This window comes from Mustela nivalis (assembly GCF_964662115.1).
Source record: "Mustela nivalis genome assembly, chromosome: 8".
Lineage (NCBI taxonomy): Eukaryota > Metazoa > Chordata > Mammalia > Carnivora > Mustelidae > Mustela > Mustela nivalis.
Genome location: NC_139027.1, coordinates 76,424,004 through 76,449,564, shown reverse-complemented (window position 1 = coordinate 76,449,564; position 25,561 = coordinate 76,424,004). Strand labels below are relative to the sequence as shown.

The 25,561-nt window shown below is 36.6% G+C and overlaps 1 protein-coding gene and 1 long non-coding RNA gene across 2 annotated transcripts in view; both read right to left on the bottom strand.

The window, feature by feature from the left end:
- The window catches only part of CAMKMT (calmodulin-lysine N-methyltransferase), a 378,203-nt gene that overhangs the window by 232,724 nt on the left and 119,918 nt on the right, over nt 1-25,561 (bottom strand). The window lies entirely within an intron of this gene.
- LOC309872604 lies at nt 16,062-23,748 on the bottom strand. Its single transcript, XR_014316000.1, has 3 exons — nt 23,521-23,748; nt 22,521-22,575; nt 16,062-16,081 (listed from the first exon to the last, which is right to left on the bottom strand). It is a non-coding gene; the product is annotated as an uncharacterized lncRNA (long non-coding RNA).

The following is a 25,561-nucleotide window of genomic DNA, read 5'->3' as shown; positions in this document are numbered from 1 at the left end:
AGCTAGAAAAGGCTAACACATCATCAGCCATTACCAATCTGACGGTGATTAGTGCACTGAACTAATTCCTACGACAATGCAGCACAGAGGGACTGAAATGCACCCTTGGCAATGTTTAAAGGCATGGACAGGGTGCAAGGACATGGGAGATGGTAAGGCTTGGAGTGCAGAAAGAGAACAGGAGAAGAACAGGCCGTGGGAGTGATGAGAAAAGGATCCTTACCAGTCACAGGGTGCATAAGAGCACTGGACAGCGTTTATGAGAGGAAAAAGATAATTCAATTGATGAGGTATGGCTGGTAAGTTGGGAAGCATCAAACATAAATGTGTATCTCTTTGATGATTTTTGCTAGAGGCAAGCCTCCTATAACCTTTATATTTTCTAATGTATGGTCTAATTCAGACATTTGAAGTGTGCCTTAGCGTGTTCCCTGAGTACAACCAGTGTTCAAATTTGTCCAAGTCTTGGCTGGGCTAAAGCTTATGTAGAAGTTACTCTATCAATTGGAGAAATATCAAGAAAGATGGAATGGAATGTACCATATGCACCAAGCAATAGAAAACTTAAATTTTACAAGTCTCTTTCCTCATTCCTGTTCCAAATTACAGTTTTAGATTCTATAGAAATATGTAGCATTTTCAATAGACCCTTCAAGAAGTGATGGAATGTTTCTCTTTTGTTCTTGTATGTTCTCTGGTGCACACATGCATACACAGTCAATGGTTCTACCTCCCTCAAAGAAAATGTCCAGTAGTAAAAACGTGTCAATGTTTTCTCAAAAGAAAGAGACCAAGCACAGAAATAAACTACTGACTAACAAATTAACCACAGTTAGACTGGGGGGAAAAGAAGACTACTTTGCAGAAAGAAAAAAATTGTCATATATATGTATAGAAAGACTAAGATTTGTCATAAAAACCTATATAAAATATTTACATCAAATATATTTATGTGTTATGCAAATTGAAAGTTAGTACTAAGTATAATCCCCAGAAAACAGATTTTTTTTTAAAAGATTTTATTTATTTATTTGCCAGGGAGAGAGAAAGAGTGCACTAGCAGGGAGAGAGTCAGGCAGAGGCAGAAGCAGGTTCCCCACTGAGCAGGGAGCCTGATGCAGGACTTGATCCCAGGACCCTGGGATCATGACCCGAGTTTAAGGCCAGAGATTAACTGACTGAGCCACCAAGGCATCCCAAAACAGATGTTAAAAAAAAAAAAAGCTAAGAAAACACTAACAAAATATTCTCTATATCTTTGATCTTCAATGAATTTGAGAAAATGGTGAAATGCTGTATTTTTTTTAAGATTTTATTTATTTATTTGACAGATGGAGATCACAAGTAGGCAGAGAAGCAGGCAGAGAGAGAGGAGCAAGCAGGCAGGTTCCCCGCTGAGCAGAGAGCCCAATGTGGGGCTCCATGTGGGGCTCGATCTCAGGACCCCGGGATCATGACCTGAGCCGAAGGCAGAGGCTTTAACCCACTGAGCCACCCAGGCGCCCCAAAATGCTGTATTTTGGTTGGAAAATGGAATCAAATGTTATGTGACAAAACAAACTAATAGACTAACATGCACAGAGGATAACATATGCCTTAACTTGGGTCAAGTATTTACAATCTAATCAACACAAAGAATCGATTCTCTGTACAATCTTAAGAAAATTTGTTTTTCCACATCATAATCCAGAAAAGTAATCTCTTAAGATAAATGACTAAAACAATAGCTTTGAAAATTTTATAAATATGATGGAATTGAAAAATAAGGCATACTAAGATGGCTAGGTGGTCATGATCCTAGGTCAGGCATCAGGTTCCTTGCTCCTTGCTCGGTGAGGAGCCTGTTTCTTCCTCTCCTTTTAAAAGGAGGCCAATTTGAAATGTATCCTGGATTAACTTGTATAGTTATATTTGCAGCCTTAGATGGAAGAACTTCAGTAGATAATGCAAAAGCCACACCTGAGAAACAGATTAATGATGTTGAAGGCACATGTGGGGACAGCAACTATTTTGAACCTATATTCTGTAGTTTTGTGCTTATGTTTTAGTCAACGGTGTTGCAGGCTATTGTCCCTGTTCATGTATTTTAATATTTTCATCAAGTGAATCTCATTTGTACTTACTTCTTGAAGAGTAAAATGAAGAGTGAAATTCTAAAAGTCTAGAATAGATAATAAATATGTACATAAAATCCAACTTAAGTATAGGTCCAATACATAGTGCAAGCTTTTCATATTCAATTCAACCCAAGGTGTAAAACCAATGTCATCCCCCATGAATGAAACATGGAAAGACTAATACTGAGTAAGAACTATAACCATCCAAAAGAGATTGACTCAGTCCTATTGTACCAAAAGCCTTTCATGTGAGTCCTGAAAAACCCACGTGGTTCCACAGCATAAAAATCACAATCAATTTCAGAACCTCACATTCACTCAGCTAGAAGACGTGGGACACCCTGAGTAATCTTAGAAGAACATCATCAATGCTCACCAGGCTTGCAGAGGGCAAGTACAGTGAATCCCCATTTTGTTGTAAAACACAAGATATGTGATCTCTATTATCCACGGTTCAGTATTTAAAAGACATACAATAAAATTATAAAGACAAACTCCTATTTTGTAAGAATTGTAATGGTTTCTCAGTATGTCCTTCAGACTAGAGAACAATCATGAAGTAAGTATGTTATGAATACAACAGAATTTTGCCTGTCTATATTCAAAGCTTCAATTAATTTTAAATGATCAAACAACTGCACGGCCAAGAGACAAGAAGCCATATAGGCCTTTTATATGATCCTACAAAGTAATAGGCGAAAGAGATCAGTCTCCAAGGTCAACATATGCACCACTAGATACATTCAAGATAAGAACTTCACATAAATGGCTGTGGATAGTTCGGAAGACAGCCCTTGTTAGCATAATTACTCAAATAGTACTTACAAGTTTCTCCTCAGATCTGCCCATTCTTGAGGATAAACAACTGATTAAGACATATTTTCTTAGACATCAAAGAATTCAATTTAAAAAAGAATGAACATAGGTCATTAATCTCATAACTGCAACCAGCCTTAAGTAACAAGATCTCTTACAATGCAGAAGATTTTGCAAAAATGACATGGTTACCTATATTTTTACTACCACCACTACCTCGAACATAGTACCTTCACTATCTCAACCCAAATGGGAGATTTCTGATTATAAACTTGAGAAAAATCCTTTTTCCATCCCCACCCCCATCATCAACACCAAATTCAAGACTTGAAAGTGCTCAGGATAATTTGGTTATTTCCAACAATCAAAAGAGACCAATCTCATATGGGAATATTGGCCAATAATTAAGGAGATATCAGTTGCCTTAGCAACAGATTCCTTCCCAAATAAGCACTGTTTTCATTCAGCAGCCTTTAGCCAAAAGGGGAATTAAATCACTGAAATCAACAATTCCTTTGTTTAGCAAACAGAACAGCTTTCCAGGTCTCAAGAAAACAGACCTCTCACAGTTGGTCCAGCATTGCCCAAGGTAGCAGTCTTGCTGAAAAAGCCAACCTCTTGAATTGCAGGATTTTATCATCAAAACCACTGCTAACAGAGCTGCTAGCTTTTGCCAAAGAAACATGACAAAGGAGAGCATCTCCTAAGTGATACTAATGAATATATTTAGCTTTATAGATTTTAACCTTCCTTAGAGAATGTGTGTGTATATGTTTCTATGTCTATATATATATATATGTATATATATATATATGTAATTCCAAATGTCTAGCATAGCTAATGGCTAATCAGCCCACTAGCTAATAAATAGCTTCTTATGCTTTGATTCCTAGGTGTAAGAGTCTAACCTCGTGTAAGACAATTCTAAAAATATTTTACATAGGTCATTACCAAAACTGAGAAAATAAATAGCTCCAGTCCTGAATGTTAGTATAACCTGGTCCACTCAGCAGCCTGAAGTCATGTTGTTGCATTGAGGCTGCCTGGACAGGTTAAGTATCATTCATTTTCTGATAAATAAAAATAAAAATAAAAATAGAATACTAATAATAAAATTAGTAAAGGCTCACTATGACTGATGTCTCTCAATAGAGACACATATTGAAACTCCCAAGAGCTCCCCAGGTTAACACTCTTGCCACAAAATACTTATATCGTAGCCATACTCCATTTCACTCTCATTACCTCCATAAACAATCCCTTTACCTTCCCAATTTTTTCCACTACCACGTTCCTTCTATAGTCCTACTGCCTCTCCACACAGGCACCCTCTTCACCACCACTGTCTTGGGCTCCAGATTTCTCTTCCGAGAAGATTCCATTAGCCAGCAAGTGTCTAAATCGATCTGTGTTAGGATCCATTTCTAATGAACCACAATCTTCACCTTTCTTGCCGTTCTCTGACTTCTAGAGCCCTTCACATTCTCCCTGTCCCCATCTTAGTCTCTCTCTCTTTTTACTTCTTAATTTTTTACATTTTATTCTATTTTATTTATTTGACAGAGAGACAGTACAAGAGGGAACACAAGCAGGGGGAGTGGGAGAGGGAGAAGCAGGTTTCCCGCTGAGCAGGGAGTCCATTGTGGGAGCTCGATCCCAGGACCCTGGGATCATGAGCCGAAGGCAGACGGTTAAACAACTGAGCCACCCAGGTGCCCCATTTGCTTCTTAATTTTTTAAATTATAGGAATAGTACATGCTCCTCAAAACAAACCACATTAATAGAGAGGGATATAAAATTAAAAAACAGAAAAGGCCATCTGGTTAGAGGCTTGTTTCCTAGAGGCAATCATTGTTAATAATTTTGTTGTGCAACTTTCAGGTATAGGTTTTCCTATATATGTTTTCAGGTATATGTTTTCCTACATAAAACTTCTTTTTTCATAAAATGAGCTGTACATATCCACTTCGTATTTCTCACCCCATGTACTTTGTTCCACACTTGTCTAATACTATATCATTTACTTTTCTGAGAAATATGTCCAATTCTATGCTATTTATTTTGATGATTATAAAAACAAACAAAGACAAAGTATCCCCAGTAAAACAGAAATGCATAGTTATTTGTCAACATCCCCAGTATTAACTGAGGTGAAATACTCAATCAGCTAATAAAATTTAAAATAATAATTTTTTGTATGAAGATATGTAAAACCAGCATTCTAATTTATTTCAAAAAGCCTTTAAAACTGTACTTAGTTTTTTTAAAAAAAACTGTACTTAGTTTTAATTCATATTCTGTCTCATCTTTAAGAAAAGAATCATAACAAATGTACTGTCTCTATGAGTAATAAATGAGGATATTCTCCCTCTTCCAATTAAAAAGGCCCATACCTGAAAATGGCTAAGTTTCTCTGGCTAGCAAATAATTCCAGGCAAAGACAGACACTTAACTTCTACATCGACCATCGCACTAATAATGCAACATATGATGCCAGCACATATCAGTGCCAGAAGAACGGAAGGTTCTCACAAGCCAGTGAGTATATCAGAGTCCCCAGATGCCTACACTTTAGACTTAAGTGGCCAGCAGAACCAAGCATTTACATTACTCTGGGTTATCATTACTCAGTTAAATGTTATTTCCCAAGTCCCAACGTGGGACTACTACTTTGGGGACCTTACAAATGCATCTATGAAGAGAGTTAATTCAAAGTCATATTCTCTTTGGAATGTAGAAGACCACCAGATACTAATTAACTCTACCAGAAAGACCTGGTTATCTCACGTGCAGTACTGGAAAGCAGGGATATTCCTCTCTCCTCATCAGCTGGTATGTAATAAGTGTCTGCAGGGTATATGGCAATGTACAAGTCACCTACAAGGGTGGGCTCTAAAGGCTGTATTAGTCAACAGTGGAAAATGCTGTAGTTATTCCATGAAATATACATGAAATCTGACCACATTTTCTACTGAGCTCCACTTATGCATGGGTAATAAAGTAGGGTGCCTGTGCTTCTTTGAATCTGTAGGGAATGTTCACCTTTCAGCCCTCACTCACGAGACAACAGCTGCTCTTCTCTTCAAGTATTGACAATACTGTGTGGTACTGTCTGAAAAATCTAACTACTGAATACTCTTTATTGTTATGGGACAGTAAGGGATCAATTTATTTAAAGAGCTTCGGCTTATTCTAGGAGAAAAGTGTAATAATGCTTGTTAAGTGAATAGTCAAATCTTTAGATTAGTCAATATAAAGGGCTGTGTAAAATTGTACTGAGGACTTTTGCCACAGAAACCTGAAAAACTTCAAATGCTTTGACATTTTGAAAATTATGAACTTGGTTATGGCCCTATGTAAATATGGCCTGATTCTGAATACAAGACAGTGGGGGAAACTTGCTGCATTTAGGGTATAGAATTATGTATCACTCTTTACTTTGAGATTCTAGAGTTCATAAGAAAGGAAGAGATTCTGCCAAAAAGTGATTATACATGGAAGAAATCTAGTTTAATCATTAATAGAAATGAAACTGGATCTACTCAACAGCAGCCCGAAAGAACGACAGTAAAAATTTTGGCTGGTGTACATTCACTGGCAGCTTTCTTTGTGACCTCATTCCGATGGGGAATGAGAGACGTGCACGGTCTGCTTGAACCACACTGTGACCTGAATGGGGCCTGACTAGACATTTCGGCTTGGGCCCAGATCTGTCTTGCTCACATCACTGGCCAACAACTACTGGTGAGTAAGAATTGCTTCTGAGTGACATCCTTGGCCACCAGTAAAGGACAGTATTTAAATCAACACTAAAAAGGCTTTTAAAAGCCTCAAAGCAGTCAAGTTACCCAAATCAAGTGACGACATTCTTGACAATATATTTTTATGAAACTTTCACATACTACAAAACTGTAAAAAAATTTTTGACATACAAGTGTTACATATATGTAATCTTTTTCTTTTTTTTGAAGATTTTATTTATTTATTTGACACACAGAGAGAGAGCACAAGTAGGCAGAGAGGCAGGCAGAGGGAGAGGAAGAAGCAGGCTCTCCACAGAGCAGGGAGCCAATTCGGGCCTCGATCCCAGGACCCTGGGATCATGACCTGAGTGAGCTGAAGGCAGCTGCTTAACCGACTGAGCCTCCCAGGCGCCCCTACATATATGTAATTTTTAATAGCCTTCAAAGGTAATAAATATCGGGCGCCTGGGTGGCTCAGTGGGTTAAGCCGCTGCCTTCAGCTCAGGTCATGATCTCAGGGTCCTGGGTTCGAGTCCCACATCGGGCTCTCTGCTCAGCAGGAAGCCTGCTTCCTCCTCTCTCTCTCTGCCTGCCTCTCAGCCTACTTGTGATCTCTCTCTGTCAAATAAATAAATAAAATCTTTAAAAAAAAAAAAAGGTAATAAATATCAATTCTTCTGGAAGACTGCTGAGGCATCTGTTTCTTAATGACAAGGTAGTGAGGATATTGTCAAACCTAAACGCACTGCTTATTTTGATGTAGGGTTGTGGATGTAAGTAAGGTCTGTCCATCATCTCTGACATTCATTCAACAGGTATTTCCTGAACAACTACTGTGTGACAAGGGTGAGAACACGAATCCAAATAACATACAGCCCCTGCCTTTACGGAGCTCTCCAGCTAGTGGTGATGTGCTAGTGATGATTTATGTCTCACACAGTGAAAAGGAGACAAAGAGTATTGCTTACAAGAGCTTCACAGAGGGGCATCTAACCCAACAGGTAGAGGCGACAAGAGAGGTCAGAGAAAGCTTCCAGGGGATGTTTTTTTAATTTACTAGTTATAAATTTTATCTGAACCTTATCTGCCACGAAGGAGTCTCTCTCTCCTATATTCACTGATATGTTTCAGATAACTCTAATCCGTAGTCTCTCTAAAAGAAACCATATTCTCGCAATATAATTTAAAGTGGTAAAGAAGAAGGACTAAAAAAAATTTTTTTTTTCTTTTGCAGGAAGGGATTCCTTTCTAACCTCCCAGGGCGCCATTGTCTTAGAACCACAGTGAAGCTCCAGGAGAGCTGTTTTCTATTCTTCTTCTTCATCTTATCCTGCAATACGCCTTAATCACTTTAAATATAGAAGATAGACAAATAGGCAGTATGGGGAGTAAACCAGCAAACTGAACACTTAGGTTACAAAACACCCTTTCTTGCCATACACTTGCCACCACTTTTCTTGCCTTACAATCTGCTGTAGAACACTGGAGAAAATTTCAATCACTCTTTAACAGACTGTTCAAGTTGAAGGAAAATACAGAAACTGACATAAAACAAATATAGGGAGTACACCCATCTACATAACAGCCGTGCTGTTTTGTCTTTGAGAAGAGTATTAACCCATCTTTTGTTGATGGCTACTAAACTTAATTTGTTGCAGTTTATAAGGAATGTAAAGGGGGGAAAGGTGAACTTCCATAGTATCAGTTATTTTTAATAGCTTCCCCTTTCCCCAATATCTTTATGCTGCCCAAAGAGACTAAATCTGAGGCAGGACTTCTGCATTTCATCCCTCCTAGCACCGTGAGATCTCCACCCCATCCTGTCAGGCACGTACCAGTCTTTGGTGTCATATCAGAACTTAAACTTTGAGCCCCTGTGGCTCAGAAAATAAAATGACTCATCCAAGATCACACAGCTGATTAGAGCCAAAACATTCCTACCTGTGCCTGCTAATTGCTTTATTCCTCAGAATTCTCAATCAAAAAACTGCCCTTAGTTCCCAAAAGTAAGAAGAAGAACCGAACAAAATCTATCTGCTCTGAATCTCTCTAATGTCTGCTTCACATCCTTAAATTAAAAAAATCCTACCCTTTGAATTGCATCTTAACATTGAAAAAGTTCCCATTTTTATGCCCTAGTCTCTTATGTTACTAACATTTCACATTCTGTATGTAACTATCCCTTGGCAACACACGTTTTAAAATTTGAACCAAATCCTAGAGAAGGAGAGCATCTCAATTTTTTATATCAACAGAGAGAAAGAAAAAAAGTGACATGGCATCTCTTTCTTGCCCACCTCAACACAAAAGAAATATATTAAAATACCACTCACAGAATTTCAAGAGGACACAATTCAAAGGATAGTAATAAATGCAAGTCACCAAGACTTGACATTTCCATGACCTAAGCTTGTTGTATACTGTACCTCCCGCTCATGTCTGCTGACATCCAGGAGTAAACCCTAAGGGAGTTGTTTTGAGTGAGGGTTTCTGTATGTCTCTTTGAATAGGAATACAAAGTGACAGAAAAATAACTCAAAATTGCTATAAAATGAATGGTATTTCCAAATGCGCAAGCAAACAACATGCACTTTAATGTAACACATTTCTTCTTATTTGGCAGTAAGTTAAAACATATGTTGTTTGAAGTTTATATAAAATGGATGAAAAGGTGTTATTTGTGTTAAAAATGAAACCAAATTACTAAGTGGTTTAAAATCCATGGCTTTTATTATCCAAATGTTGCCAGTTAAAAGTAATGTCACTTGAAGAGTAAAAAATAAATTAGGGTTAACAGTTACTGGTCTGCTTGTTTTTTTTGTTTTGTTTTGTTTTGTTTTGTTTCTTGATGAAGAAAATAAAGTAAAAACCTTCAAAAATATGCACTTAGTCATTACAATTTCACAATTTTAACACAATTCCAAAAAAGCAAACAACAAAGAAATTTAGTTACCCCTTAAAATCAAGTACAAATGTTTTTTCCTGAAGGCTTTTTCTTCTATGAATTACCAAAGAAAGAGCTGTCAAAAGCTTAGTCTCACTTCAAAAAGGAAAAGTCAATGGCAGCAGGTAAAAATCAGATGGTCAAATGCCCTCATCAACTGGCCCTGGGAAAAATCTCATCAAGAAAAACATCAACAAAAAGCAAAAATCATTTCTATTAAGTAATTATTTTTACCACCAAGAGTTTGATTACTGCTTTGCAAAGCAAATAAAAACAAGAGTATGTACTCAAGTTGTTTAGAGACAGAGAAAGAACAGGTTTTCCAATCGGACTGGAAGATTAGAAGAAGGTCAGAACTAAAACTTGGAGTTTTGTTACTTGGTTTTTAAATACACAGTATATCCAAAGGTATTATATTCTCAAAAAAACAAACCAAAAAACCCCTAGGTATTTGCTTCTTAGGACTAAGGTCTCTGGCATCGGTGATTTTCTTCTAATGTTCTTTTCTATAACTATTTAGGATTCAAAATAATTTTCTCTTCTGTTGATCATTGCCAAAGTAAGATCTAGTACATCTGCAAAAGATCACATAAGTTGGTTCTAATAAATACATCAAGGAAGCATGTTTTGTTACAGCAAATCCTTAAAGTAGGTACAAGTACCTTAAGAGGAAGCTTTTATCTTCATGTATTCTACGGAGAATTGCAGCCCACTTTGAACAATGATAAATGTTACATTAAAAATACTTTGTCGGGGGAGGTGGGGTGGGTGCCTGGGTGGCTCAGTCATTAAGTGTCTGCCTTTGGCTCAGGTCATGATCCCAGAGTCCTGGGATCGAGCTCTGCATCAGGCTTCCTTCTCAATGGGAAACCTGCTTCTCCCTCTCCCACTCCCCCTGCCTGTATTCCCTCTTTTGCCTTCTCTCTCACTGTCAAATAAATAAATAAAACCTTAAAAAAATTTTTTTGCTGGGATACCTGGGTGGCTCAGTCGGTGAAGTGTCTGACTTCAGCTTGGGTCATGATTCCAGGATTCTGGGATGGAGCCCCGCATTGGGTTCCCGGCTCAACGGGGAGTCTGCTTCTCCCTCAGCCTCTCCCCCTGCTCCTGTTCTCTCTCTCTCTTAAATAAATAAATAAATAAAATCTTTAAAAAATATATTTTGTTATTAATTTCATCATCATCACGGATCGGCACTGAAGATGGTGAAGAAGAGCCAAAGCACAAACCAACATCATCAGTGACACTTGGTCCAAGATGATGTGTCAAGAGATGTGATCATCATAGTCAATCATTGCTTTTGCACAGTGGCCAAGTATATGTCCAGATGCAAGACATATTACATCATATTATATGACATTGCCTACCATTATCAATTTTTTTAAATTTCTGAAATACATGTTACATTTGTATTCTTAATCTAAAAATAAGAGGAGTTAAGAAACCCAGAGCACCTTAGAAACTCTGCAGTTTAATATTGTCCAAGTTGGAGTTTATAAGTATTGACTGACCATCAAAAAAATTTAAAAAAATACAAGATTTAAAAAAAAAACACTTTATGTAAGCTGATAACAATTTTAGGTGGAGATCAATTTTTAACCATAGACTAAGCTTCATTTGCAAATATGATGCGCTTCTGTTAACATTTCAAATAAATGGTGGAAGATATTAGTAAATATCCTCCTTTATTCTCACATGCCGGCATTCTGTAGAGAGATGAAAACCCAAATTATTTCTAAAAGAGTTTCATTAATCTTCATATAGTCTCTGCGAGGTTTATATTTAATCCCTGCCTGTTTTCCTCTGCCTGTCAAAATTAAAGGAACAATAAAGTCATAATTAAGATCAAGATAACAGTCTCACACCTTTAGTACTCCAACTACTAACTGATGCATCACGTTTCAAAAAGTTGGTCAGGGGGAGTCTGGATTTCAGATGAATCAATTATATGTCAGTTATACCTCAGTAAAGCTGGGGGGTGGGGAGATGAACCAATAATGTTAGCAGAACTAAGTCTGGATATTTAATTTATTTAAAAAAGAAAGGAGTCTGGTTCCAGTGTAGGGGGTGGTTGAGTTGCCATGGCAATGTGGTAGGCAGGGCGCCTGGTTCCTGCACTAGGGATGGAGGATGGCCATAAAATAAATAAACAAAATAAAATAAATAAGAAAGAAAGAGGGAGGGAGGGAGGGAGGGAGGGAGGGAAGAAAGAAAAATAGGAAGGAAGGAAGGAAAGAAGGAAGGGAGGGAGGAAAGGAGGAAGAAAGGAATTTTCTGAATTTCATGATTTCCAAGATTTTGCTATAAATTTGTTGGTGACCCAAATAATATTTATTCTCAATGTACCTAAAGCAATTAGTTATCAATTAAACAAAGCTCATTCTAGTTTGGGGGGTGTAATGGGTAAAAGAGCAGTAGTAAGGAAAGTTTATGATTCAACCCTCACAGTAACAAAGAATATCAAAAGGAGGTCATATGCACAGTCGTAAGAGATACACTGACAGAAATGAGAGACAAGCCATTCATCACAGGTCCCTGTGAATTAATATTTTTATGTTATGTAATTACCCTCTGAATAGTTCAATTTAATTGATTTTTATATTAAAATAATTTATTAAGACATTTTAAATTTTCCACAATTTTTAGAACCCTATTTTGACATTTTCCTCTTCTTTTTTTTTAAAAATACAATGGAAACCAATGGTGTGCCAAGGAGTAGAGTGTAGTCGGAGTGGTCCACCTTCTTGGGGAGAAATATTTTATCATTGGCATTTTAAAAACTTGCTGGCATGTGGTGATAATTAAAAGCAGATCAACTTTCAATTTTACTATTTATAAAAATTCTCTAACACCCCTTTTTGCCCTAGGCTAGACCTCGCACCCATGCCCCCTCCCCATTCCCTTCTTTCCTTTTTCTCCTGTTAGTTCAATATCAAGCATTTTACAAAGGAGATAGCATAGTTGAATTTAGATCTTATTTAATTATTAGGTTGAAATGGGGAGAAATAAAACTAGAACACTGTTCATCTAGTAATATACTGCTCTCAGACATACGTTTTGGGACGCCTGGGTGGCTCAGTTGGTTAAGTGTCTGTCTTCAGCTCAGGTCATGATCTGAGGGTCCTGGGATCAAGGGCTCCGTGCTCAGTGGGGAATCTGCTTCTCTCTCCCTCCCTCTGTGCCCCTCCCCACCTCATACACACACACTCTCTCTCTCCAAAATAAACAAAATCTTTTTTAAAAAAGAACATAAGTTGTAATACTTATGTATTCAAAATCTAAAACATTTCAAAAGGAAGATACATAGAGCTTTTAGTTGCAAGAAGAATGGGAAATGGCTGTTGAAAATTAAATGATTCAAGAGCACCTATCTGTTGCAAAATAATCCCTATGTTTTTTTTCTTTTCATACAACGTACATGTGTGAATAAGGATTTTCACATTTTCCTGGCAAAGAATATAAAAATTTAAAAAACAAAATATAATAATATAAGTAGATATTATACCTACTGTGCAGATCCAACTATGAAGCACTGTCCTTATATTAAATAGGTGTGTGATAAGATATAAAAACACTGTTCTCATTGAAAGGCTTTATAAAACCTCATTTTAAATTGAATTTTTATTGTTCTTTATACAATAATCTAATTTTTCTATTATGTTACCATAATTTCCTCCATTGCGTTATAAAGTTTTCAAAGCGTAAGAATCTCAATTGGGGGGCACCTGGGTGGCTTAGTCAGCATCTGCCTTTGACTCTGGTCATGATCTCAGAGTCTGGGGATCAAGTCTCACATTGAACACACTGTTCAGTAGGAGTGTCTGCTTCTCCCTCTTCCTCTGCCACTCCCCTGCTTATGCTCACACTCATTCTTTCTCTCTCTCCTCACTCTGTCAAATAAATAAATAAAAATCTTAAAAGGAAAAAAAGAATCACAATTGGTACTTCTCACAGGAATTAGTTTGTAGAGTTTTTCTTTATTTTTCCATAATTTTGGTCCAAGTATTACAATCCACTATTATAGCTCATAAATGTATTTTGAAGTTCTGCCATGACATCACACTATAAAAAGTATTCTATGGACAAATAGATCTGGAACCCAGTAGACTAAAGGAAAACTGATGAGCTTCCAAAATTAAATAGCATAGCAAAACAAGGAAACACTGCCCAGTGAAATCAACTCAAATTTTGAAAAATAAATCAAAATTTAATATTTTAAACATATATTATAAAACAAAGGGTTTTCCTAATGTGTAATAAATATCTTTAAGCTTAAAAAAAGTCCTGCCATATTTTATAGCAACACAATTGAATAGCACTTTATAAGTTATTCAGATATTACTGCATTATATACAATTTACACATTTCATAGCTGTAAAGATAGACAGGTGATACATAGTTCTTTAACAAAACATGTGGTTTTTGGAGAGTTAATGCCATTAATGTTGGTATGAGATCCATATTTCATGACATTCCTTCATACGTCTAAAATATTTCTCAGTTATACATGAGAAGCCTCAATTTTAGAGCTCTCTTAAACATACTTGAGAAAGCTTTAAAAGCTACCATGAATAAGAGGCAGAAACCACCCAAAGCCAAGTGTGCCACAATATAAAGAAAATACCAAAGGGCATTTGGAATCTACCCGATGGGTCATAAATATGAAAATCTCCTTGCTAAGCGAATTACTTCATTGAAGAAGATGTGATGTCAAAGCCCTTAGGAAAGGTGACAACTGAAACCACTGGAGAGCCACTGTATTGAGAACTGTGGGAATTTCTAAATTAAAGGGCCTTGTGGTCTTCTATCCATTTGAATACACAAAATGATGGAATTCAAGAACTTGCATCCATTTCACGTACCACATCCCAGGACACAGATTGTGTCTGTGATTGCCTTCATACAACAACCAACAAATACAGAAGAAGAATTTCATTTGTCTTCACTCTAGTTATCTGCTTTGGGCATTGTCCCTAAATCATACAGTTTGTATTCGTGGTATGACACAGACATCTGTCCTTATGACTCCAATGTAGAAACTTCACTTATTAAAAACACAGTTAATTTGAGAGAAAGCATACAATTGGCAAAAATATGAGATTCAAGCCTGGCTTCACTACCTACTTATAATTATGACTGGCGTTCTTATCTCAACTTTGTACAATTAAAAAAAAAAAAACTCAAAACATTTGAGAAACAATCATCTGCAATAACTTTGCTATCAAGTTCTTTTTTAGTTAGGATTCAAGAGCAATTTGAAAATATCAATAAACTCTATGTTATCAGGAAAAAGAAATGATTTCATGTCTTTATAAAGTAAGCAGAGACTTTCAGGAAGGTCACACTGTTATTCTGGAAAAAAAATGTTTTTTTAGAACCAGGAATACTGGGCCCTTTCAAGCATCTACTTTATTGTAAAAATTTCACTACAACAACAAAAGGAGACAAGTGCCTAAAAAGCAGTCCCAAACTCTTCATCCTAATTTTGAGTGCTGACAGGAATGATGCATTTCAAACTGATCAAATCTATCTACAAAATAAACAGGGGCACCTCGCACATGCGCACCACTGACTTGCAGTCGTTTGTGTGATCACTGTACAGCAGTCACCGTGCTGGGCACTGGGACTGGAATAGTAAGCAAGACAAAGTTGCTCCCTCAAGAAACTTACAGTCTGGAGGACAGAGAGGTGGGATACCCCAAGGACTGGTACCATGGGAGCATAAAGAGGAGTCCTTGGCCCAAAATGATGGGTCAGGAAAGATTTTAGAGGGAAATGGTGTGTCTGCTGATTTCAATGGCTTTAAGTACTATGACTCAGGCGCCCAGCCTTTGACAGCATTTCAGTACTCTATAAACACCGATCCACGTAGGGTCGGACCCAGAACCCACAGAGCGTTACAGCATTTTGGCACTCTATGAACAGTATCAGCATGTGGGGCACCTGAGGGGCTCAGTGGGTTAAGCCTCTGCCTTTGGCTCAGGTCATGATCTCAGGGTCCTGGGATGGAGCCCCACATTGCATCAAGCCTGCTCCCCCCATCCCCTCTCTGCCTGCCTCTCTGCCTACTTGTGATCTCTCTGTCAAATAAATAAATGCAATCTTAAAAAAAAAAAATCAGCATGCACTAGGAGTTTTTGGCTCAGTGAATGACACTGAACTATATTTTTAAAAAATTTTTTAAATTTAAATTCAATTAATTAACATATAATGTATTACCAGTTTCAGAGGTACAGGCCTATGATTCATCAGTCTTCTATAACACCCAGTGCTCATTACACCTACATGCCCTCCTTAATGTCCATCACCCAATTACTCCATCCCCACACCCTTCTCCCCTCCAGCAACCCTCCGTTTGTTTCCTGACGCTTAATCTGTGAACCACTTCCCGCAGTCAGAAAAAAAGCAGCTCCGTCTCCACATCCTGGCCTGTTTTTCCTCTGCTCTCTACTTTCAAAGCCTGCAAAAAAAAAATGCCCGTCACCTCTCTTTTTTTGTTAAACATGTTTGTTGAAGTACAACCTACATACAAAAAATTGAAAAAAAAAATTGCTGAAATTATCACAAGTGGAACAGCCACACAATCATTACCCAGTTTAAGAAATGGAATATTCCCCGCACCCTTGAAACTTCCCTTGTGCCCTTTCTCTCCACCCCCCAGATGTAACCATCATCCTGACTTCAAGACCAGAGTTTTGCGAAACATTCTTCCCACTTTATATAAATGGAATCACATAGTAGACTAGAGTCTTTTGCTCAACCTTAGGTTTGTGACATTCATTCAGGATGTTGTGTGTGGAAATACCAGATTCATTTTCTTTGCTTTTAAAGTAAAATATTCCATTGTATGAAAGAACCACAATATTTATTCAGTGTTGATGGGCATTTGTGCTATTTGCAGTATTCAGCTGTATTAAGGATTTTATGAACATTCTTGTTTGTCTTTTGGTGCACATACATACACATTTCTATGTGGTCTATTATACTTAGGAGTGAAACTGTCAGGTAACAGGCTGTGTATCTGCTCAGCTTCAGAAAATACTGTCAAACAGATGGTTTTGCCACTTCTCTCAGGAGTATGAGTTTCGTTTGCTTTGTATCCTTACCAACACTTGGTTTTATAAAGTTTTGGGGCTTTTTTTGTTGTTGTTGTCTTTGTTTTAGCCATTATCTTGGGGGTGGGTGTACTGCTATCTTACTGGGGTTTTAATTTGCATTTCCCTGTGAGTATTTAGGTTCAGTATATTTTTCTCTGTTTGTTGGCCATTGGCTATCTTGTTTGTGATGCCTGATCATGTCTTATGCATTTGTGAAATTAGGTTTTCTTTTTCCACTCATTTGTAAGAATCTGTTTTATATTCTGGAAACAAGTCCTTAGTTTGTTATATGCATTGCAAATATCTTCTACTCTGTAACTTACCTTTTCCCTTTCTGAACAGGGTCCTTCAGTAATAGAAGTTCCCAATTATAGTATAGACCAATTTATCAATCTTTTTCTACATGTTGTTTTTTCCTCCTGTTTACAAACTCTTTTGTAAAGGGTCATGAAGATACTCTTACATATTTTTGTTATAAACATTACTGTTTTATGCTTTGCATTTAGATTCTTATCCCACTTGGAATTGATATTTGTAGATGATGTGAGGTAAGGGATCATGATTTTTTTTTTTCTATAAGGTTATCCTGTTAGCTTAGAATGTTTTATTGAATGGTTCTCAGCCTTCTGGCTTAGATCAGGTGTAGATGTTTCATTGAAAATTCCATCTCTCTCTTTTGTTCTGCAGTGACCCCTATGTCATAAATCAAGTTTCCAGATACATCTGGATCTGTTTCTGGACTCCCTACTATTCTATTAGACTTCCTCATCTTAGACATCGTCAGTCTTTATACCAACACCACACTCTTTTTTATTACTGTACCTATTTAATAGCCTTGTTATCTGGTAGTGTAAATCTTCCAACTTCTTTTTCTTCAAGATTATCTTGACTATCATTGGTCCTTTGCATTTCTGTATAAATATTAGATTCATTTGTCAATTACTGCTAAGAGTAACCTCTCTGTCTCTGTCTCAATTACCTCAGATAGCTTTGGAGTATGTTTCTCCCATTAGGACTCTGTGTAATAAGGGGCACTAAGTTCTGCAGGAAGACATGAGAATGTATGAGGTGTTTCAGACTGAAGGTACATGGCACTCATTGAGGAGCAAGCCCTTGATTCTTAGAAACTTGCTTGTGTCCCTTAGAGATTTTTGTAAGGAAACATTTTTTAAAGAGATGACTATTCAGACTTCTCTAGAAATATATATTTATGATAATTACCAGTATCATATACTTCTAGAGTCTCAGAGTATATTCAGAAGTTCCATTCATTTCACTCTTTAAAAACAAGGTCGGGGGCACCTGGGTGACTCAGTTAGTTAAGCACCCGACTCTTGATTTCTGCTCAAGTCATGATCTCAGGATCATGACACTGAGCATGAAGTTGGCTCCACAATGGACATGGAATCTGCTTTAAGAGTCTCCCTCTGCCCCTCCCCGCCCCACTCAGGGGCTCTCTCTACCAAAAAAAAAAAAAAAAAAAAAAAAAAAAAAAAAAAAAAAAAAAATTAGAAGGCAAAGGTTTTCTGAAATAATTCTTCTTTTAATTAAATCCAGCTATACGGGCCTCCTGGGTGGCTCAGTTGGTTAAGCACCTGCCTTTGGTCATGATCCTGAAGTCCTAGGATAGAGCCCCTCATCGGGCTCCCTGCTCAGTGGGGAGTCTGCTTCTCCCTCTGCCCTTCATCCAGCCAGTGCTTTCTTTGGCTCTTGCTCTGGCTATCTCAAATAAATAAAATCTTTTAAAAATAAATAAATAAATCCAGTTTTACTTGAATATTGTTATTTGTTTTTGTTTTTTTTCTTTTCGGGCAGGGGGAGAGATTTTAGGCAGACCCTGAACCCAGTGCAGAGCCAGTCACAGGGCTCAATCTCACAACCCTCAGATCACCACCTGAGCCAAAATCAAGTCAGACACTTAACCAACTGAGCCTCCTACACACCCTGAATGTCAGTTTTTTAAATGAATAATTTTCATATAACCATTTTTGTTTTATATTATTATGAGAACTGGAACAGTATTATATTTCCTAAGAACCTTAGAACTTCAGCTAAATAATGACTTCATATGTTCTTCTAGCTTTGTTGTGTATATGTGTTTTTTTTTTTTTAAGTTTATTTACTTTTTTGGTAATCTCTACACCCAATGTGGGGTTTGAACTCATGACCCTGAGATCAAAAGTCACATGCTCTACCAACTGAGACTGCCAGACGTCCTTGTTCTTAGAGCTTTGAATTCTCAATGCCCAACTTACAGGCAAACTTTAGAAGTACAACAGTGTAAACCTACAAGTCAAGAATCTAGGATTCCGGGGCACCTGGGTGGCTCAGTGGGTCAAGCCTCTGCCTTTGGCTCAGGTCATGATCTCAGGGTCTTGAGATAGAGTCCCACATTGAGCCGGCTCTCTGCTCAGCAGGGAGCCTGCCTCCCCTTCTTTCTCTGCCTGCTTCTGGCTACTTGTGATTTCTGTCAAATAAATAAGTAAAATCTTAAAAAAAAAAAAAAAAAGAATCCAGGATTCCAGTTTTGAGCTGTGCCATCTAGTATTTATAACTACTCATATACAGATTTACTATACATAAGAGAGCAATTGTATTGCCTATGTTTCACTTATTATTAACCGAATGATGATTTTTAAGGCTAGTATAGTCCAATAGACTACAAAGGACTTCAGGACAGGGACTGTTGGATCCCTACATAGTAAGAATGGTAAAATGCAATAATTGTGTGAATTCATGAGTAATTAATCTTTATCTCATCATTGTTTTTCTGAAAGGACATAAGGGAGACTAAGAAAAAAACTTAAATTGAATGGAAAGTTGACTTTAAATGTCAAGTAGGGAAGGAAACTAAATTTCACATTGGATTTTATTCTCCTCATACTGGCTGATGGTGGTATATCCACTTAGGTGAGATAGTGAATGGGGCTAGTCAGTCAGGCCTAAAGGGCAAAATATTGATTGCAGGAGTCTTCATTGTATTTTCATACCATGTAAGCACGTCTTGCCCACAACATGCGTGCTATGCATACTTGCTGATTTGAGAGCATTCAAAACTAGAGCACTAACATTACAATTCTTTATGATATAGGTGGTACCTTTTAAAATGTAAATGTTAGGCAGAGCCTAATTTTATATGTCCATGGCTTGGAAGGTCCCTTTTATGGGATATGGAACCAGATACACATGGAGACAATGCGCCATCCATGAAGGGAGAAAAGAACTTCCCCATATACTGGAATACCTGGCATGTTTATGATACTAAATGAGCTTTCTAACAATCATTCTGCCCTAGACAGAAAAAAAGGCATGTTCGTTAATAATACCCAATGTGGGGGTGCCTGGGTGGCTCAGTGGGTTAAAGCCTCTGCCTTCAGCTCGGGTCATGGTCCCGGGGTCCTGGGATCAAGCCCCACATCAGGATCTCTGCTTGGCAGGGAGCCTGCTTCCCCCTCTCCCTCTCTGCCTGCCTCTCTGCCTACTTGTGATCTCTGTCAAATAAATAAATAAAATCTTAAATAATAATAATAATACCCAATGTGGATTCTATAGAGCATCAGACCTGTGAAAGAATAGGGTTCTCCTAGGGTAAATAATAAAACCATTTTGAAAGTCCAGGAATTTATAGAAAGCCATACAGAGAAAGTTTCTTGAGGTCCTGTTATTTTAAATTATATGACTCAGAAAATAACTATGCTTATATAATAATATTTTAGCTAAATGTTTATAATAAACATCTTTACTTAAATTTACAGAATATTAACAAACTCCATTTATTTGTAACCCAAGCAACCAGAAAATTCAATCATTATTAAATTCTTTTCCCGTAAGACAGGCTCTAAAATAGCAATAGATGCTCATGATTATAATCAATGAGACTGAAGATCACAATGGGGCTCCTGAATAATTTTTTTAGAGGGGATTATTTTTAGTGTTTAAGGTTGTTTATGTTATTATATTCTAATGATTATAAAACTGGTCACATGTATAGTAAATACAAGGAAACTAGTTAAACAGAAAAATTCAATTAATGAGAAATTCCATTCACCAACCCTTACTCAGAATCAAGGGCTTATCCTATCTGTTGCTCTCTCAAAGTCAGACATACCAGTCACTGTGCTTTCTCTCTCAAAAATCTTTCCCTATCAGTGAATTATACTATCCTATAAGCCCTAAAATCCCACTTAACATATGTGAGTTAATCTTATCCTGTTTTTTCAAATGTTAGTTTTTATGAACATCATTTTTAATTTTACTAATATTAAAGTTTACTATTATTGAATATGGTAAAATAATACAAAATCATTTTTAAATAAATTAGCAAGAGTTTTAATTATAAGGAATTAGAGAGAAATGCTAAAATATGGGATTAAATGAGTCTAAACCATTCAAGCTTAACCAAAGAGTTCATTTCCCCTTTCCACATTTATGATACCTAAAATTTTTACTATATTTTTAAAACCTATGTACATTTTAGCTGCTGAAAACAACTCCAAGAATTCACAGTATCTGACTCATCAAATGCTTTTTCATTCATCAAAATAACTTTACTTACAAAAAGTAAAAATCAACATTAATAGTAGGAAATATCTTGTTAAATAGCAATGTAAATTCACTGGACAGAAATTTTTCATTAAAATGCTTCATAAAATTTATGAACATAAAATTATAAATTTAGAACAAAGTGATCACCTTTACATGTTTACAATTTATAAGAGAAACTAACAAATTGGTATTGATTTTAATATAAATTTCTAAAAAAAGAATTGCAAAAAAAGAAATGGAATGTATCTCTTAGTATCTTCATGTATATCTGTCTGAAATATTTTTAGAGAGGCCATAATGCTCCCAGATAACCAAGAGAGCCTCTTCTTAAATGATGGATCATTGCTACGCAGCTAGCTATTTTAAATTTGCTTAAAACAACAAGAACAAAAAAAATATATTTGCACATAATAGGTTCAAAATTTTTTACATGAGCATCAAAAATGAGTTTTATATGAGCATATAATATTAAAAGTATTCAAAAAGAAATTAATTTGTATTTTTGCTCCTACGATCTGCTTTAAAAAAAACCACATAGGTTTCTTAAGTGTCAGCCGATACACATACAAAGTAACTATTCAGATCATGGAAGGTTCCTAGCAAACTTTTTTGCTTTTATAATTCTGTTTCTCTTCACACCCATCAAATGGGATATGTAGGTGTATGTAACACTCATCATTCTTTATGAAAAACACCATTCTGAACACAGAAAAATAAATGTTTTGATATATAGATGAACAATATAGGCATATATCTCTGATACGATCCAAATATGCCAAACCTCATAAAGCTACATTTCCTTTATCTGCAAGAATGCACATATGCATGTCTCTGTAATGCACAATGCATATAAATCTGTATGTTTTAAGAGCTGAATAATATATTTACTTAACAGAAGCAGATTAATTCCAAAACTAAGATTCAACAGAACTAAAAGTTACCTAATTAATAAAAATAGATCAGCTGCAAATAAGTTTAACCTATTCCCTTCAAAATATATTAGAATTATATATATATATATATATATATATATATATATACATACACATACACATATATTTTTAGGATACTTATATAGTATAATTAATTTACTATTGTGCTACCTAAAATAATAAATACAGAAATTAAAAAGAGATAGGATTGCCAGACTTTGGTGTTAATTTGAATAAATTACCATTTTTAAATTCTGGATAACTAATTTGAACAATAAGACAACATGCCTAAATTTCTCAATAAACATATCAGAGAAAGGCTTACCTCTATTTTAACTTGAACCAAAAACGAGTTTCATTCAGGATTTTACAACTCTGATCTAAACAAAATAATAGGCAGGGAAAATTGTTTTTAAATAATCACTTTGACCATTACAATTAAATGAATAACAATCTTTATAACTAATGTGGGTTTATTTTGGACAAGTGGAGGGGCATGTGTGTGTGTGTGTGTGTGTGTGTGTTTGTGTGACCAGCCACCTTGATAATGACTGCTTCTCCTCAGAGCAGAAGGTGAGTGAATCACTCTAAGTAAGAGTACTTACTGGCTAAGTTCTGAGTCAACTAATAGGAAACTACAGTATTATTCAAAACTCCTTTTTATTAAAGACAGTTACAAAATCACTCTTTTATAGGTGCTACAGTTTGGTTCAAAGCCTCCTGGAAGTTCAATGACAACATTAAACCATTAACCACTCAGCTCCTGAACACAAGGAAAATTATGCTTGTATAGCAAGTAGGGTTTCCTTCCCAAGATTGCCACAGCAGTAAAATTAACAATGAATTATTCTGGTAATTGTGAGGGGAGGGGTGGAAGGGGAAGGAAAAGGGGAAAAAAAAGTGCCTATCATGTCTTTCCCTTACTTAAAGGTTTACACTTCTTAATGTACATAATGTAAAATTAAGTCTGGGAACACTTGTTTGGGGACACGATTTAAAATATAAAGTGGAATTTAAAAGAAAGATAAGCTACTTAAATCTTCAAAGAGAAACTAAAAACTAATGGTAATTTTCTCATGTATCACATTCCAAAGAAGAGCCCTTACGGTATAAGGATCCCATGAGTTCATGACAGCTTTATTCTTAGACCCACAAATCAAGCCATTGTTATGCCCTGAAACTGTGGGAACTGCTGCCACCTACAGGAGTTGAACAATAATGGCAGTGTTTTACTCAGCAGTACCCTCTATTGGGGACGGAAATGTGCTGAACGTGTAAGCACTTTTCTTAACAGCAGGTGGCCTCACTTTTGCTGCAGATTTTACCTCAAAGACGTTGGTTTAAAAGCTTTTTCGTGTTTTGTAAAATAAACTCCAACTTCTGCCAGAATCTAAAGTTGCTAGGTGATTTGAGAAGGAAAAAAACACAGCCTTGAACTCTGCAAATTCACTTCCATAAACAGTTTTACAAAGTCGTTCCCCAGTTGCTAATCTGATGTCACTTAGTGCCACGCTGTAACAACAAGGCCACAAACGAGAGAGGCTTTCTGCTGAGAGTCACTGCAAAGGGACAAGATGAAGGAAAGTATTTATAGAATGTAGAAGGCCAGTTACCACAGTTAGTCCCATCTTCCTAGAATTTATTATACAGGTGCTCTGTAACAAAATAATTATAAAGCTGACAGCTTCTTATGACAATCTGAGGTTATACATTTTAAAAGTCTTTCACTGTTGAGGATTCAAAAATTCAAACCTTTACGGGTAGTAATATATACCAAAGATGTCAGCATAATTTTTCTTAGAAAAGCAAATTAACTTTTCCGTGCTTTAGGGTAACCATCAAATGATGCAACAAAGGGTTTCCCTTTGTTTTTAATTTGTCTGTATTAATTAAAATAGCCAATGACTTTATTACTGTAAAGATTTGGGAATTCTTTTTAAGTGTTCAAAAATAAAAGGTAGTTATAACCAAGGGCAAAAGTGAAGCATGTCAGCATATTCAGAAGCCAAGGTAAAACAGACTTATAAATGAAAATCTTGTAACAGAAAACCATTCAGAGTCAAGTAGCATTCATGCTATGAAAACAGTGCCCCATATACTGCAGTAGACATGCCATTAACTGACAATTTCAATTCAACAGCAAGATACTGCAACTATTAAACTCTAAACCTCTAAATGTGATTCCCTCAAACGGCAAGGAAAAAAGTAGACTTAGAGGACAAAATAAGGCAACAAACAATACTGAATCTGGAGCTATGAAACAGCAAATAAAACTATTATTGAAATATTGACTATTCCTAAAATATTAGATGAATATCGACAAATTCAGCCAACTCTCCGTAAGTTTATCATGTTTCTGTAGAAGAAAACTTGGGATCTGTTTCTGAGTATCATTCAATCTTTGGTCACAAAAACACAGATTTCTAAAATCTATTTAATACAAACTGCTCTTATGCATATATTCTTTAAGGCCACTGAAATAAATTGTCACTGCATAGCCTGTATTTACCATGCAGACCTGTAGGAAAAAAGTATTATCCCTCCTTGTGTGTGAAGTAGTTTGTTAACCCCATGAGTTTACCTGTAATGAGGCTTGACCCACACCTCACCATCAAGAATATGCTGACAGTCCTGAGTTGAGGCCTATCCCCTTCATATTTTCATGTGTCTAACCTGCTACCATCTTCTTCAAATCAATTTTGTGCTATGGATAAAACCTCTGATGGACTTTCAATCCCTTCCAAAGTTGAGAAATGGCAACTAGGCAAAATGAAGGCATAGAAAAAACTGTAAGGGGCGCCTGGGTGGCTCAGTTGGTTGGGCGACTGCCTTTGGCTCGGGTCATGGTCCCAGAGTCCTGGGATCGAGTCCCACGTCGGGCTCCCAGCTCCATGGGGTGTCTGCTTCTCCCTCTGACCCTCTCCCCTCTCTCTCATTGCTCTCATGCTCTCTCTCATTCTCTCTTGCTCACTCAAATAAATAAATAAAATCTTTAAAAATCTTTAAAAAAAAGAAAACTGTAAGTGCTTAATTAAAAATGTACTAGCCCCTAGGAATTCTAGATAACTGGGCTTTACATTTATACATTTATACTTTTGAGTTTTAACAAGTTTTTTTTTTCCCTCCAGCTACCTACATGAGCCATTTTAAAATTGTTTAATTAATCATTACAGTTTCGGCCATGATTTTTTTTTTTCAATTTCCAAATCATGGTGGGTAAATATGGTTTAAAAAGTTTTTACTTATGGGACACCTCGGTGGCTCAGTTGGTTAAGTGTCTGCCTTTGGCTCAAGTCATGATCCTGGGGTCCTGGGACAGAATCCCATATCGGGCTCCCTGCTCCTTGGGGAGCCTGCTCCTCCCTC